General features: G+C 36.3%; 1 protein-coding gene across 10 annotated transcripts in view; it reads left to right on the forward strand.

Annotated features, from left to right (window-relative positions):
• Window positions 1-420: 420 nt before the first annotated feature.
• Window positions 421-17,848, forward strand: part of HFM1 (helicase for meiosis 1) — a 149,441-nt gene continuing 132,013 nt past the window's right edge. For 9 of the 10 annotated variants that reach the window (XR_005361261.1, XR_005361260.1, XR_005361262.1 and 6 more), the window contains exons 1-2: window positions 1,072-1,199; window positions 1,587-1,795. The gene's annotated coding sequence lies outside the window, so the exon portion shown is untranslated. Of the gene's footprint in view, window positions 474-813; window positions 899-1,071; window positions 1,200-1,586; window positions 1,796-17,848 lie in introns of those variants that run through there. The other variant, XM_038541399.1, reaches the window with a different exon arrangement.

Raw genomic sequence — 17,848 nt, forward strand, 5'->3', positions numbered from 1 at the left:
AGTCAAATTATGCAAGACCAATATTCACTGCATTTATTCACATTGAGCCCCATGTGCCAGGTATACCATAGACTCACGATGCAATTCTGTGTAAGGCATTTAGGAAATGTGCATGGGTTAGAACCTTCATGTAAAGAAATAAGGAGAGAAAAGGTTGGGAAAGTAGTTTGGCACCGAACTCTGAAAGACTTTTGACTATCAGGCTAAATAATCATGGAAGAACTTTTGAGGCAAGGAATGATATGATCAAAGGAATGTTCTAGGAATATTATATTCATTTAGAAGTGGTAATAGGCTTGTGTTCTCTTTCTCCCTTACATCATGGGACCATTGCTGAAATGGGCAAAGGACCAGGGAGTGGCGTTCTGGATCATAACAGGACTCTTCATCTGAAGAAGTCAGTGGATTTTCTGGGTCAAAAGAATTAAGTCAAGTTACAAATCATAAAGAAAAGTTGAAGTTCAATGTGCCAAGTAAGTGGTCATGGGACACAAAATCAGGAACAGACCAGGAGCAGAAATAAAAACTGAGGTATGAACCAAGAAGTTAAAACAAGAGAGGTGAAAGTAAATGAAAGAAGTCAGAGGTGGAAAAGATAGAATAGGAAAGTATTGGGGATCAGTGAATGGGCAGGTCTACTATCTTGAACGTGCAGGAACGGTGGCAATGATAATGGAAAATAAGGGGGAAATGGGAAATATACCATGTAGAAGACACCATTCAGGGTATCTGATGACACATCTCTTTTCTGAGAACATAAAAGTGGACCTTGGATTGCTATATTTGCATTACGAGTCTGTTTCTTGTCCATAGCTGATGGCACCAAGGTGGACACTTGACCTTAACTGGGCCAATCATATCCTTTCCTGGGAATTTGCAATTTGCATTGAGACATCTGGTAAGTTTGAAATCTTCCCATGAACAAAGATGGTATTCATTTGAAAACTCTGTTGCCTACATAAAAATAAATACATTGAGGGCAGCACTTTTGGAACCCACCTAAGGATGGGGCCTGGTTGCCAGGAGAACTAACAATGTGATTAGAGGGTTAGAACTTTCATTTCCTCCTCCTCCCACCTACAAGGAGGCGTTGGGGCTAGTGATTGAATCAGGCCCCAATGGCCACTGATTTAATCAGTCATGTCTATGAAATGAAGCCTCCATAAAACTCAAAAGAATAGGTTTCAGAGAGCTCCCAGGTTGGTGAACATGTGGAGATTCAGAGAGAATGGTGCCCTCAGAGAGGTCATGGAAGTTCTGTGCCCCCTGTTATACTTTGTCCTATATATCTCAGCCATCTGGCTCTTCTAAATTATATCCTGAAGTCCTTTCATAATGTTGAACTTATAAGTAAAAAGCTATTCTTACCAGCAAAAGGGTTTATTTAGGAAGAGCAGAGGAATTTCAATTCTGACACACAAGCTCTGTCAAACCATTGTCAAGTCCAATAATCAAAGTGAGGAATGTTACTTTGCAGAGAAAAGGAAGAAATTAGGAGAAGCTGCTTTGAAAGTCTGTTGTGGGAAAGTGAGAGTTCAGGGTGGTAACAGTTTCCTCACTGACCGAGTTGTACCATTTTCTTATAGGCTGAGCTTATAGACAAACAAGGAGAATTTATTTCCTCTTCCAGATGGAGCAGCAAAGTAGCCTTTTCCGTGTTGGGAATGCAAAGTACTCTCCTCCCTGTTTGAGCCTGCAACTGATCACAAGTGATGGGGCATGAGAGCTCCCCCTTCTGGCCTTCTGACTCCATCTTAAAAGAGTTACTCAGTTTCACACTACAACAGATGATCTAGTAAGTCAACTGTTTCTCCTAGTTCTGTGAGCCATTCTAACAAATTAATTGAAACCAAGAAAAGTGGGGCATTAGACCCTCCAATCTACAGCCAGTTGTTCAGAAGCACAAGTGATAATCAGGGCTTGTGACTGGCCTCTGAAGGGTGGTGGAGGGGGATAGTCCTGTCGGACTGACCCCTTAACCTGTAGGATCTGAGGCTATCTTCAGGTGGATAGTGTCAGAAATGAATTGAATGGTAGGACCACCCAGTTGCTATGAGGGAACTGCTAGGTGGTGTGGGGACTCCCCACTTCCACACTGGAATTGGGAGTCAGAATCATTACCAATAAATTCTTTTGCAGAAGCTAGTTTGAAATATGTCTGCTACTTTCATCAGAATCAGTAAAGTCGAATTGCCAGAATTTCCTCAGCCATCAGCCTCCCACAGGGGTGAAAGTGGCAGATTGGGTATTTCTTATCTTTGCTTAGATTCCAGAAGTTGTGTCCTGAAGGGATGCCAAGGTTAGAGCTAGGGTAAATGACCAAAGTCATGGGGATAATGGAAGGTGTGGAATCAAGATATGAAAGGGACCTAAAAAGACACAGAAGGTCAAGAGAGGGCAGATAAGTTTTGAATAAATTCTAAGGGGCTTTGTATGGGGCCATTTCATGCTAGCTTATATAGGACTGTTGGGTGCATTCAGAGCTGTAGTGGGTAATGGTAACTGGCTGGATGTGGGAGCCAAGGACCCTCAGATACTGCCTGGTTCTGAGATACTTTCTAAATTATCTAATAATAATATAAATTTGTTGGTAGGTACTATAAATGACTGCATAATGAAGATTATTGTCATACTGACTATATTTTATTATATTTAATTTAATGACAATAGCAATTGTTTTTTGAGCATCTATTAATATACTAGGTTTTGTGTTAAGTACATTATTCACATTTGTAATCATCTAATAATAATAACATCCTCTAATAACTCTGGAAAGCAATTGCTATTATCTTACATATTTTGTGGTTCATAGATTAATTGGAAATATTTCAGTAAGTCTGAACTTTACTATTTGAATGCAGCCATGGTAGCCTTAACTTTCCATGGTAAAGTATCCCCAGGGCATTACTATCCCCAGGGATTAGAACCCTGATTTTGGTCATCTGTCTTAGCTCTAACGTTGGCATCCCTTCAGGACTCAATTTCTGGAGTCTCAGCAAAGCTAAGAAATACTCGATCTGCACATGAATATACAATAAAGTGGGGTTTTCATAGAAACATGTATATTGTCTGTGTGGTGCCAGGTGGTGCCACCTTTCTGGGCTTACAAAATGGCATGGTCATGGAAAGCACCAAAGGTGAGGTATTTTTAATCATGCTCACAAATATGAATGGAGGAAAATTCCAAGAACCTGAACAAGAGATCTTATATTCCTACCTTTTAAAAGCTGGACTTGTCTCAGCCTTGCTATGCCTGTGGGGCTTGGTACAGAAAGCTGTGCCTGACACATCTCATCTTTAATTCTTTTCTATCTATTTCCTTTCTAAATAAAGGACATGAGTTATTGCAGCCCCAGTCATTTATATTCCAGGAGTGCATTTCGAAAAGAGCAGAGCTTTTGTTTTCCTTGTCCATCCTGTGGTCGAGGTACTAATGAGCAGGGAAATAACCTAAAGGCAACTTGCACCTAAGAGGGGAACAGGGATTTGAGGTCTTCAAATTAGCTACAGACTTAATGCTCAGCCCCGAATAATTGCAAGTTCTATGAATGTAAAAGGAGATAAAATTATATCTTAAGTATTTATTTATTAAAGAATTTTAATGCTTTATTAACTCCAAAGGATTTTTATGGAAGAGCAATGGACTTTTTATTTTTTATAACTGTGAAGCTTCCTTCCTCCCCCCAGCCACACACCCCCCCCCCCCCCCATGAAATGCTTCAAAGACAAATGAAAGACATCATCTTTCTGATGATGAAACTATAATTATGTGGTTTGGAAAAAAATGTGTGATAATGGGAATTAGTTTATTCCTAATGATTACCATAGCAAGATATTCCGAGAATTTTAAATGGCAATAGGAAAAAAATGGCATGGGAAAAAGATGAAATGGAGAGTTATTAATTAAAATATATTAGTAGAAGTTGGAATAATCTTTTAAATAATATCAAGAAAAGTCAACTAAAGCTTATTTATTAAAATAAAAATATGTCAGTCTCATACACTTGAACTTAGTTCTCTTTCCTTACAAGGCAATTAGTGTCAGAATCTCCAATATTAAATTGCTCTTATTCTTTTTTTGAGAGGATCAGGCCATCTAGTGGTAAGGAGACTACCTATCACACAGGACAGTGTAAATTCACTAGGGTTAACATTTGATGCTAAATGAGGGTGGGGGTTATTTTGGGTGGGTCACTTGTCTTTTTACAGCAAAGAACTATCACACAGATATCACCTTAGCCCCAGACAAGATTTTGTAAAGCCATCTTGTTTTTCCTAATGTAGAGAAAGGGAGAAATTCATAACAAATATTGAAAACAACACAAAAGTAATATTCAATTTGATAGTAGAAAGAAAATTTTTAAATAATTGCTTTTATATTCAAGAATCAGTTTCATATGATTGAGTTCCTTTGATCAAAATAAATGGTGGAGCATCCAGGTGGCTGCCTAATGGCTAAGATTTAGTCCTGACATTTTTATTTGCATTATTTACTTATATCATCTAAAAATTACAATTCCAAATAACCAGGGTTTATTAATTGATTAGTTAGCAAATAGTTCTTTTGTGCTGGGGGTAAAAATGTAACCAATTTATCTAGCAGTTTGCAGTCATTGGGAAATAAACATGAAGTGTTTTTTTCTCTAATCATTGCTCTCTCAACAGATTTAGGTAAATACAGTTAAACTTCAGTTAAAAACTGTATTCTTATCTCCCTCCAATCACCCTTGGCTTGATTGTGCCTCAGGGGACAAGGACAGGGGGATAGGACTTCCTTTTTACTACTCTTCCTTTCTTCTCCCTTTTCAAGCTCTTTTGGGCTTGAGGGCACAGAGAAGTGATAAAGGCCATCAGTCTTTTTATTTAGTTGAACCCATTACTAAGATTGTGGTACATCACTGCTTCTCTAGTTAATGTTGACTGGGCATTTGTGCCCTCTGTCTGACAGATATCCATCGGCTGGTTCCAGTAGGGGCCCTTGTGGTATCCTTCAGAGGAACTACTTTCTTGACACCCTTGAGAATGGTGTACACCATTGCCTCTTGCTTCTGGGGTCACTTCAACCAGCAGTATTCCCATCTAGCTGGGGTACAAGTAAGATGGTTAAAGTCCCGGGATGCCTGGATGTCTCAGTAGTTGAGTGTCTGCCTTGGGCTTAGGGTGTGATCCTGGGTCCTGGGATCGAGTTCTGAACTGGGCTCACTGCAGGAAGTCTACTTCTCCCTCTGCTTATGTCTCTGCCTCTGTGTGTGTGTGTGTGTGTGTGTGTGTCTCATGAATAGATGAGTAAAATCTTAAAAAAAAAAAAGAAAGATAGTTAAAGTCCTACTCTCCTGATATATGTGTTATCTATGGGTAACTCATGCATTATTGCTATGCCTACTTCCCCAAACCCCTTTTTCTCTATACCCCTCAAATTATTTTTTTCCTGCCCATGCAGGATCATGTACAATCAAAAAGACTACTGCCAAAAAAAAAAAGAAAAAAAAAAAAAAAAAAGACTACTGCCTTGGCAGATGCCCACTTGGAGAACAAAATTCCAGTCTTTTTGTATATCATGAGCACCCTAGTCTCTCTAAGTTTTTAAGTTCATAAGGTTGCTAACTTCAAAAGTTATTATAATTATAGTTATAATAATTATTATTATTGATCCATTAATGGCTTGGTATGTACAGTATACTCAGAGAATTTCCAGGTGACAGCACAGGAAGGGGGGAACTCAGATGGATTATGGAGGAATTTCTGAGTTGAGAAGGTAGGTAGAACCCAAGGCAGCTAGAGTTCACAGGAAAGAGTATTAAAGAGAAGACAGATAACATAGAGAACCCCAGAGACCTACAGAGGGTCTTCTCAAGAAGTCAGTTGTGTACTCATAAGCACAGCCACGAAAGGAGAAAATTTTACCTTTGGCTAGGAAGCATGTGCCTTAGGCCTGGGAAGAATCACCCAAATGGATTCAAAGTAACAGGGTTAGGAATAATACCCATGTCCTACCAATCAGACAGGAAATCCTCAAGGCTTAAAGGGGACTAGAGAGTAAAGTATATAAAAGCTATTTGCCTCAATAGTGGCTCATAATTAGCCCTAAACTCAGGGCTACTCTGCTTCTGTCTACCAATCTTATAAGCAGGACACAAAAAAGATTAAATTGTTTCCAAGTAACTTAGCCTGTGTCCTAGAACAATATTATGGAAGTACAAAAATATCTAACATCCAAAAAGTTAAAATTTACAATACTCCCAATCCATTATTGCTAGCTATATAAAGAAGCAGGAAGATATAACCTATAATAGGGAGAAAAGTAACCAATTGAAACTGACCCAGACCTGACAAAATTACAATTAGGAGACAAAGACACTAGAACAATTGTTTTAATTGTATTCCACATCACCAAAAAGTGAAATAGAGACATTGCAGATGCAAAAAAGACCCAACTCTAACTTCTAGAGATGAAAGAATATGTAAAATAAAATTATACTGGATGGACTTACAGAAGATTAGGCAGGCATTGCAGAAGAAAAAATTAGTGAACTCAAAGATAGTAATAGAAACCATCCTAAATGGAACAAAGAGAAAAGAGAATTTTTAAAAATGAGTCAATCAAGCAGTCTAATATTCATGTAATTGAAATCTCTGAAGGAGAAGAGAATGAGAAACAGAAAAAATATTTGAAGAAACAACAGCCAAGAAATTTTCAAATTTGATGAAAAATATAAACCAACAGAGTGAAGAAGCTCAATAAAGCCAAAGTGCAAGAAAAAGAAAGTTACACAGAGGAGCATCATATTCAAACTGCTTAACCCCAGTGATGAAAAGAAAAATCAAAAAAAGGAGCCAAAGGAGAAATAAAAAAGATATTTAGGTCCAAAGAAACAAAAATTATAGCAGATTTCTCACTGGAAACAGTACAAAAGAGAACATGCTGGAGCAACATCTTTAAATGAGAAAAAGACTATGGTCCAGAATTCTATACCCAGTGAAAATATCTTTCAAAAACAAAGGCAAAATAAATAATTTTTAGACATACCAAAGCTGGAAGAATTCATCACCAGCAGACCTTCACTGCAAAAATGCTAATTAAAGGAAGTTTTTCAGGCAAAAGGACAATGATACGACTGGGAAATATGGATCGGCACATAAGAATGTACAGCAGGCAGAAATGATATCTCTCCTGGAAAATACATGTTTTTTTCCCTATTGTTTTATCTCTTTAAGAGATTATTGTTATACAAACATAATAATATGTTATGGTGACTATAAAATAAGTAGCAGTAAAATGATGGCAGCAAAAGCACAAAGGCTATGAAGGGAGAGGTGGAAATATATCCTAAATTTCTTATACTATATGTGAAATGCCAAAATATTGCTTGAAGGCAGACTGTGACATGTTAATACACTATAAACCCTAAAGCAACCCTAAAAATAAGAAGACAAAAGACAGCTAATAAGCTAAAAAAAAAAAAGAGAGAGATAAATTATAATAATAGACCATGTTCAGTAAATACAAAAGAAGGCAGAAGAGGAGGATAAAAGGAACAAAAAAAAAAATAAATGGAAACATAGAAAACAAATAGCAAGATGATACATTTAACCTTATATTAATAATTAAGTTGTAATTTCTTACTTGTTATGACAAAAATTTTAAATACTACAGTTATTTTCTGCTGTGTGTCCTGCAAGGAAAAAATCAGGAAGGATTGAATTAAGCCAGCCTATCTAAGTGAGGGAGAAAATTAAGGGAGATTTTAAGCAATGATAAGCTGGGTTGGTGTTAGACAAAGAGCTCTAGAGAAAACATGGCAAAAGTTAAAAGCAAGGCAGCTGCAGAATGGTACAAGTAAAAGGGAAGACGTGAAGATTAAGTCTTTTCTAAGAAAAATGATTTGGGATGGAGTAAGTTTCATTACAAGTACGAAAGAAGTAGCCAAGAGTCAGTATATTAAAATTTCTAGATAATATTATAAGGGTAAGTGGAGATAGTGTTTATCATTGAAATGTGTATCTTAGGAAGATTTTTTTTTTAACTTTGCTTTACTCTGATTTTTTAGTGTTGTTAGGCTGATTCATTTCATTTAATTATCAAATTTATAGAATATCATTAAAATAGTATTAAAAAGTGTGATATGACCTTCATTTCGCTCTTTCCAATGGATAACTTATTACCTGTGGTGACAGCAAAATGTATTACAGGGTAAAATTTAAAAGCCAGAGGAAAAATTAAACTATTGTTTAACCTAGAACCTTAGAAGGACTGAATAGATATTATATAAAGCCTCAGGATTTTTTTTTTTTTTCATTTCCCCTCCCAGGGCTAGTCCTGGTTCCATAAACACGTGAATATACAATAAATTATTTTTGATAATTTAATGTTGAAATCTAATGCTTCAGTATATTCTCTAGAAAATGACAGGTTTGCATGTTCTTCATATCATATGTATAAAGTGCTTAGCATGCTTACAGAAGACATACATTTATAAATACATTAACACTTAAGTCTTTTGTTTTTCTCCTATGACACTTCAGACACTGGATACTAATGGCAACAATAACAATGCTCAGTTACTGAGCTTTCATATTGCAAGTCATTGAAACAAGTTCTACTCTACATACATAATTTTATTTCCTCACTGACATTTTTAGAGTGGGTATTATTTGTTCCATTTTGTAGGTGAGGAGACAGAGGCCCAGAGAAGTGCAGTGATTTATCTGGGTGAGCTCTAGTCCAACACAGGTCTAGATAATGTCAAAGCCTGTGTTCCTAGTCACACCCCATGCTCCCCTCTGCCCCTCTCCCTAAAAGAAATACAATGATGAGTTTGAAAGTCCAATTTCATAGTATAGTAAGTAAAGATATCAGACGCTCATTAAGCAGGGTTATTTCAGTTCTGCAAGAGTTTCAAGGATGACTTTGGCATAATAATTCTGTGGAAAAAAAATAATGGTTCTGTGGGTAGAAGAAGGAAGAACCTCCTGATGGCCTCAAAAGAAAGTAATTAATGCAAATCTGGTAAGCACCTACTATGCTCAAACCTTAGAAAACACGATTTTAAGTTATACTTTTTCCACAACATAGCTGAGTCTATTTAACTTTAATTTGTAAGAAACCAAAAACTATGAACTTTTCAGTCACAAGGATTATGGATTTTCAAAGCTTTTCTATTGTACTGCTTAGGCCAAAACTAAGCTATAATAAGGTTTCTGCTTATTTTTCATTCACTTTCAATAAGAAAAAAAGGTTGAGGATTTATAAGAAAATTATTTTAAAACCCAAGATAGAACAAAGAAGCACATTCAGAGAAAATCTGCTTTACCCCTAAATCCAACAGCTTGTCAGAAGTATACAGAAATCTCAGCAGGCAAATGTGAAATGTTTTTGCCATACCCAGCAGACCATGTGCTGAAACCCTGAGACATAAAGTAACTCATCAAAGCAAGAATCATCTAGAGAGAGGAAAATAACCAGTATATCACTTAAGGCGTTGGGTTTAAAATATTAAAGATGAGGCAATACTTTAGAAAGGACTCTGTGGCTATTGTTAAAATGGAATTTGCTCGGGGACTATGGTTTAGTGTTCCAAAGTAGCTAGTTCCCTGAAGCTGTTCAAGTCTATCCCCACTCTTCTTCTATTCCAGGAGCACTATGATTAAAGGGCTATGGAATCACAGAAAACTTTGGACCCTATTTATTTCTCTTAACCCTTGAAATTCTATTTCCAGTGAGCATCACAGTATAGTATGGCCAGGCAAAATGAAACAAAACAAAACAAAACAACGTTTTGCAGCATTAATGTCAATTTTGGTGGTTTTTAATTTTGGATTGAATAAACAAGTGTTATTAGAGAATTCTTCATTATACTAAATAATGATAGTAATTTACCAATACATTGTTATAAAACATTTAGTTGGTTGATATGATGTGGTATGTTTTTCTTTTCTATTATTTGGCATTGGAATTATATTTATTCTTTTTTTCCTTAATGACGATAAGATTTCATATTAATTTCAGATTATAAAAATTACAAAAAAAGATATATATACTTTTCATATTTAAAGAAGTTATTGTCTTCTACCAGGAATTAATAAGCATATTTTTGGAAAGGTATTGTATTCTTTCCTCCATCACTGGTAAGTCTTATAGTATAATATACGCTGTGGCTCTGGGTCTGGCCAGAGGTAGCAGGAAGCTCGGAACTCAGTGTTCAGTTTCATCTTCAAATGGGTCTTCAGAGCACAGGACCCAAGACATCAGTGATGGCTCAGAATGAGTAGTTGAATATATAGCATGACTCAGAACTTCTAAGAGATTGTCAATCACTTTTTAAAAGTGGGTGAGAGAAAGAGAGAGATCTTTGTAAAAAGTCCTAAAAGTTAGGAAGGTGTCCAAAAATTTTCCCCCTCTTAAAAACCAGAACCAAAAAGTTTTAAACAATTTCTTATTCAGAACCTGACCAAATATTTGTTACTATTGAACAGTGTCTCTCAAATGGTGGGCAGAGATTCTATATCTGCATTCAGAAAAGGGTAATAAATAATGCCTAGCTGTTAACTCACCTACCATGGAAAAAACAGGACCAACTTAACTTGATATTTTTACTAAAATGAAGGGTACTAAATATTGGTTAAAAGAAATTACAATTTCCTCCCATGAGGAAACCAGTATTTGCTATCCAGGCAATTAGATGTGAATGGTGTCACTGATCAGGGCAGCAAACTGGTAAGAATATAAATATAGCATTTAAATGAGTTTTCATGGAACCTCTAAGACTCCAAGGAATCCCCCTACCTTTGAATAATCCTCTAGCTCATGAGAAGAGACATACAGAAAAGCCAAGCAGTCTAGGCGGCTGGAGTCCTGGGTCTGGCAATTGCTTCTGCTTTAGCCTTAGGCAGAGCGACTCTGTTTACTGCTTGCGAAGTATGTTGGGCTTTTATACGAGATTATCTTTGAAAACAGATTAGTATCACTTTTTGAAAAAGCTTGGAAACTATTGATCTTGAAAACCTGCTATGTGCTGAACAAAAATAAATTGTAAGAAATCTGCTCAGTTTTGCTCACATTCCCAATCAAGGGCAAAGTTCATGTGAAGCTGAAATTATAATTCATACCGTTACTGACTTTCAGTGCCCCTCATTCTTATCTGTATTTGCACCTTACTTTCATCTTCTTTCTCCCATATCAATAATACAAATTTAAAAAATCAGAATATACCGATTCCTTTGCAAACTTTTTCTATGACTTTTTTTAAGGTTTTATTTATTTATTTGAGAAAGAGCGCTGAGGGGTTGGGGTGGAGGAGGGGCAGAGAGCAGGATAAGCAGACACCCCCCTGGGCATGGAGTTGCATGGAGCCAAAAGTGGGGCTCAATCAAGGACCCCAGGATCATGACCGGAGTTGAAGGCAGGCAGACTGAACCACCCAGGCACACCTTTTCTATGACATTTCCATTTTATCAATAGGATTCTCTCACCAATTTTTCAAACAGAATTTTTGAACTTGATTTATTTCTAGAAATCAGTAGTCAGATTTATTATGTGTTTGATCCTGTCATTTCTCGTCTTTTACCCATCTTTTACCATTTTAAGGTAGTTGAGTCAATTTTATTGATCCTTCCCTAATACTTCCCGTATACTATTTTATTGGTGAAATAATGAATATTAGTTGAGATATTAAACATACAGTTCATACTAATAATCTTTTCCAGACATCCTCATTTCCTTTCCACTGTTTTGAGCAAAAGGGATGTCAAATCTTTCTGCAAACTGTTACCAATTCAAAATACTGATTGTTCCTTGTTTAAAACTAAAATGTAGCCTTTTATCTGTGATATGATTGTTTTGATTTCTTCTGACATGTTTGCTAACCTTTCGAATATTCTTTGCTATTTTTCAAACTTTTACCAATTTCAGTATTCTGTCTTCAATCTTCAAATGATATACCAGGCTTTTAAAAATATTTAAATTTAAATTTCAGCATTTCACCTATGATGTAATTTTTTAATTACATTTGAGTTCCTTTGCGTCATTTTGAACATCATTTTTACTTTTTTAGTCTTAGGATATTGTAGTTAATCTTCTATCTAACTCATTGGCATACCAGTAGTATTAGATGATAGATAGGTTCAGCGCCTAGATCGAGAACCAAATCAACAATGGCTTAACCAAGGCAGACATTTGTTTCTTCATTTATTCTAATGAAACAGTCTTGCCATTGGTGTTCTAGGGCTAGAAGGGTAGTTTTGCTCTATGAGGTTGTCCAGAAATCCAGACTTCTGTCCTATTGCCACAAGGTATTTCTCATGTACATATTGTCTCAAATTACATAGTGTAAGTATCACTTCTGCATTCCAGTTGGCATAAAAGTGTATGGAGGGCATAAACAAATAAACAAAGGGGTTTGTTTATTACTACTCCAATTCCATAGGCCAGAAGTCAGTAGTGTGACTATACCTAGCTGCCTGTCAGACGGGGGGAAACGTAGCTTTTATCATGAGCAGCTAAAATTCAAAAATTTCAATGCAAAGTGGAGGAGGGGAGAATGGATACTGGATAACAAGTCTCTACCTCACAGCCTTAATTGCATGTTTCTAGGTATTGGTAACCAAAATATTTCCATTCATGTTGATGAAGTTGTTCTGGATTATTTCTAAGCAATTTCACCTTTAGGGTGAAAATAAATCAGATTTGGGGCTCTCAGTTGTGTTTAGGGAAAAGGGAAAATGATTTGGCTATTGTTCATGTTTTAGCAAAAGCCCAGTTTCTAAGGGACATGGAATCTGGGCATGATATGGCATTAAGGAAACACAAGTGACCATTGAATCATATCCTGGTATTCTGCTATTCTTACCTGCTCAAATCCTGATGAAATTGGGAAAATGGTTTAATAAGAACAGTCATTGTTTTCAATGGTCTTGTAAAGATCTCTCCCTCCACTCCACTCCCCTTTTTTCTCCTCTTTCTCCTTTGCATACTAACTGTTATCACTAGAGATGTGAGTTATCCTGCCTTGAAAATCTTTAATAGAAGCTCAAGAGCATTTTGATTGAATTGGCTTAGACATAGTTGATTTAGTAAAATATGAAGAGGGCTAGTATGGAATACAATAAAAGACTTCCTATTTAAGTTCTGGAGATGGTGGCAACAGGGAAACTTTACCTCAAGAGGAGTTCAGACTACAGCTAAATGTTTATCTAATGAAAACAAGATATTCATTTTTAGAGAGATAGGACTCCTCCATAGGTAAGAGTCAAAAATAAAACAGAGTCAGAGGTCAGAATTCTTTAATAGTGAAAGATTATTTTAAAAATAGCTTTTTAAAAAAATATTTATTTATTCGAGAGAAGGAGAGAGAGGGAGAGAGAGAGAGAGAGAGAGAGAGAGAGAGAGAGAGATGGTAGGGAAAGGGAGAAGCTCAAGCAAACTTGCTGCTGGGCATGGAGCCTGACATGGGGCTCCATCTCACGAGACCATGACCTGAGCCGAAATCAAGAATCACATGCTAAACCAAGCACCCTTAAAAGAAAACTTTCAATTGAATATGCCCCTCTGACTGTATTTGATAGTTTTGGAGAAAGAAGTATTGTCCCAGAAGAAAACAGCCATATTATCATCAAATATTACTTTAGAAGCATCCAGATGTGTACATATCAATATCTAAAATACAAAATAGAGTTATGTTCAACAGAATCGGATCTTACCTTCTAGGAATTTAAATGTTGTCAGTGGTATTATTGACTGAAACTAACAAGTAAATATAAAAAAGAGTATTCCAAACATTATCAGAATAAATAGCTAAATATTTATAGTTTACATAAATTCAGCGACCAACTTTGAGTCTTTATGGTATGGTAATAAGCCACAATTTTCTGATTCCCACGCTGGAGTTAAGACTTCTAGAGCACCTTTTCACAGGGAATTAGCTAGTATTTTTAAGACAGTGATGTCTAAAAGCTTTAAAAAATAGCTGCAGTTGTATAACCTTAACTCCAGGCCTTCTGAGTATTTTAAACTATAGTATGCTGCATTAGACAAGAAAATAGGACTAACAGAATTTTTTTTCCCTGAGAAAACTCTTGAAAGGAATCTATATATGGGCACTGAAGGGGGCACTTGACGGGATGAGCACTAGGTGTTATGCTATATGTTGGCAAATTGAACTCCAATATAAAAATATATACAAAAAAAAAATAAAAAAATAAAAATATATACAAAAAAAAAAGAGAAAGGAATCTATATATAAGTTGAACAAAGCATACTTGTTGAAAGTTGCTCTTGATTTTAGGAAATGCAGTGTCTATTACTTACAAAAGTATGACAAAATTGTGAACATGTTTCTAATATGCAAATAAATAGAAGGCTAATATGTTTATGAGAAGGAAAAGATCCTTATAATCATGCTGATTAAATTTATAAATCAAGCTAATTAAATAAGCTACATAACCATACTCTCATTTCACTGAAATGAAACAGAAGACAGTAATCTAAAAGAAAAGGAATTGAAACACATACATGCACATTCACACTCTTAGTAATGTTCATAATAAATTTTCAATGAATCAAAGTTTGGAGTTTTAGTTCTTTGACTTACATGAGTGATTCTTAACTTTAGAAATGGAGGCCAGAGTTCTTCTGTGAAACCAAGAGTAATAGAATTAAGAAATGTTGGCTGAAACTTTACAAATAATGTGACTCTTCTACAGATGTCTCCCAATAAAGAGGTCTATGAAATATATTCTAGAATAAAAGAGACATCCAGATTGCAAGTTTTAAAAAGGAATGTGCTTCCAAAAGATCGAAAGTTTGAAGTACAAGGTAGATGACATTTGTTATATTTTAGATTGACTAGTCATTGCTTTTTTTTTTTTTTTAGTCATTGCTTTGATAATGGTTTTCTTATATGAAAACTATAAGTAATATTATTTTTTCTGTTTCTGTGAAATTATAGTAGAGAGTCAATCAATTCATTTACTCCTCTCTGTGCCAGGTACTATACTATGAAATGACACAATTCCTCCAAGGGACAGATATGTAAGCAAATATGTAAGTACAATATGGGGTGGTACAAGCTAGCATAGAAGTATGTGCAGGCTGCTAGGGGAAGAGAAGGAAAGGAAAGCCCCTTAACTCAAGAAGGTAGAATCGTGGGAGGCATTGCAGGGGAAGCTTCCCAGAAGTGGTGAAGAATATTAAAGAAGAAAGAATATCAAGGAGAAATTATTTACCAACAATTGGGAGAACAAGGGGCATTTAGCCAGAGGATTTAGTAAATGTAAGAGTTTGGGACCTTAGCTCTCAAGGCGAGTGTGAAGAATAGGTGATGGGTATGGCTAGAGTATAGAAGATCTATAGTAAGAGGTTGGTGATTGATTCCATTTTGTCCTCATCCTCCACATCTACATGTATCAACAAGTCTCCTAGTTCTTACCTCAAAAATTTCTCTGGAATATAGTTAACATTTCTAATTCTGTCTCTACTGTTCCAGCTCAATCCAAGCCACTATCATCTCCAACCTGGACTGTTACAGTAGCTTCCTTAACAGATGTTTCTGCTACAACTTTAACTCCCACCAAGAATAATCTTTAAAAAAATCAGATGGAATTACTTATTATGTGGAATCTGTTAAGTGTGGCTTCTGATGGTCTACTGTTTGTGTTCTTCTTAACATAGATCTTAATTATCTTAATTGATTAGTTAAATTTTCTTTTTCAGTTTTTCTGAATAGATTTAAGAAAAAGCCATGCTTATTTATATGTACAGTGTTTAGAACAGAGAAGAAACAAACAAATAAATAAGCAAAGAAGGAAGGAAAAGGAAAAGAAAGGGAAAGATAAGAACAAGAGAGAGGGTAACCAAATGTAATGTGGTACCCTGAGTGAGATGCTGGGACAGAGAATTGGTAAAAACAGGATATCTAAATAAAGAATGGGCCTCAGTTGATAATAATGTATCAGGCCACCTGGGTGGCTCAATTGGTTAAGCAGCAACTCTTGATTTTGGCTTAGGTCATGATCTCAGGGTTGTGATATCAAGCCCTGAGGTGGGCTCACTACTCAGTAGGGAATCTACTTGAGATTCTCTTCCTCTCCCTCTGCCCCTCCTCCTGCCTACACACACAATCTCTCTCTCTCTCTCAAATAAATAAATAAATCTTTAAAAAAATAATGTATCAATATTGATTTGTGAACACTGACAACAGTACCATACTAATGTAAAATGCCAGTAAGTAAGAGAATAAGTTTTTACTGGGATCAGAGTATGTGGGAACCCACTATACTACTATCTTTGCAATTATTCTGTAAATCTAAAAATATTGTAAAACTAAAAGTTTATTTTTTTAAGATTTTTATTTATTCATGAGAGACAGAGACAGAGACAGAGAGAGAGAGAGAGAGAAAGGCAGAGACAGAGGCAGAGGGAGAAGCAGGTTCCATGCAGGGAGCCCGATGTGAGACTGGATCCTGGGACTGCGGGACCCAACCTGAAGACAGACGCTCAACCTCTGAGCCACCCAGGCATCCCTAAAAGTTTATTTTTAAAACAGGAGGAGGAAAGAAGAGGAAAAGTAGACAATATACAGCTAGGGAAGTAGGCAGGGTTAGTTAAGAAGTTCCTTGTGTATTATGTTACAAGATTTGCACAAAAAAGTTCAAAAATGTTAAAAGATTTTACCACACAGCCAGAAGTACAATGTATGTGATATTTTGAAGTCAGACAAAACAATAGTTAGCCAGTTGGTTTATTTCTTAGAAGGAATGAAATAGCACTAGGAAGGATGTGCGTTCCCATTAAACACTGGGTAGTATAAATAGTACCCCCTATTTTGCAAAGAGGGAGATGATTGTAGACCACCTGACTGGCTCAGTTGGTGCAGTGTGAGATTCTTGATCTTGAGGTTGTGAATTTGAGCCCCACATTGGGTGTGGAGATTACTTAAAAATAAAATATTAAAAAAAAAGAATTGGATGATTGAGGTTATCAATTATAGTTAATGTGTATATATTCATTTATAGTTCACAAAGTTCTGACATGATACATCATGTCATTTGATTTTCACATATCTGAGGTGGGATAGCAGTATTATTATTATACCTGAAGAGAAAAGTTAAATGATATTTTCAATATCACACAGACAGCAACTTTTGATTTCCTGATTCAAAATTCCCTAAATATTGGGCTATTTCCTTTTCACTGTCTCTGAAGTTGGATCAGAGAGCTGTGACAGTGTGTGGCCCTTGCTGGGGTGGTCAGCATGACCAGAAAGATAAAGATGAGATTAATGAGGTTCTTAATTAGGCAGCCAGGGTGGCCTTCCAGCAGTCCTTGGAGGGCAGAGGGCCAAAGAGAAAATATGGCCTTGAGAGCAAAAGCAGAACACAGCATGGGCAGAGATGATAGGAGTAGCTGGACTCAGAGCAGCGTGAAGCAAATTGTGGAGCGCAAAGAGATAAAGCAGTCATGTCATGAATGTGGTCCAAGGAAGTGGGCGCCAAACTCATCAGTGCAAAAGTTACTTGCAGAGTTTGTTAGCAATGCAGCTTTTCCAGTTCCAATTTAGGAGTCTTCTGATTCAGCCAGTCTGGGATGGGGGGCCATGAAGGATGCCCCCCCCCAACTCCAGAAAGTCTGGTGGAGAATGTCCACCAAGTAATCCAGAAGATAGAAGCAGCAGAAAATATCTGGAGAGATTTTTGGTTTTGGGGTAGCAAAGTGTTGGCAATAGAATAACTCTATTTTTAAGAAACAGAAGAGACTGCCTAAGCCTCTTTTAGAAAATAACGTAATAATATTTTGTTGCTGGTCCAGGCCAGGTATTGGGGGAATAGAAGTAAGTATGAAATGTTTGGTCCTTGT

This window comes from Canis lupus, chromosome 6, assembly GCF_011100685.1.
Source record: "Canis lupus familiaris isolate Mischka breed German Shepherd chromosome 6, alternate assembly UU_Cfam_GSD_1.0, whole genome shotgun sequence".
NCBI lineage: Eukaryota > Metazoa > Chordata > Mammalia > Carnivora > Canidae > Canis > Canis lupus.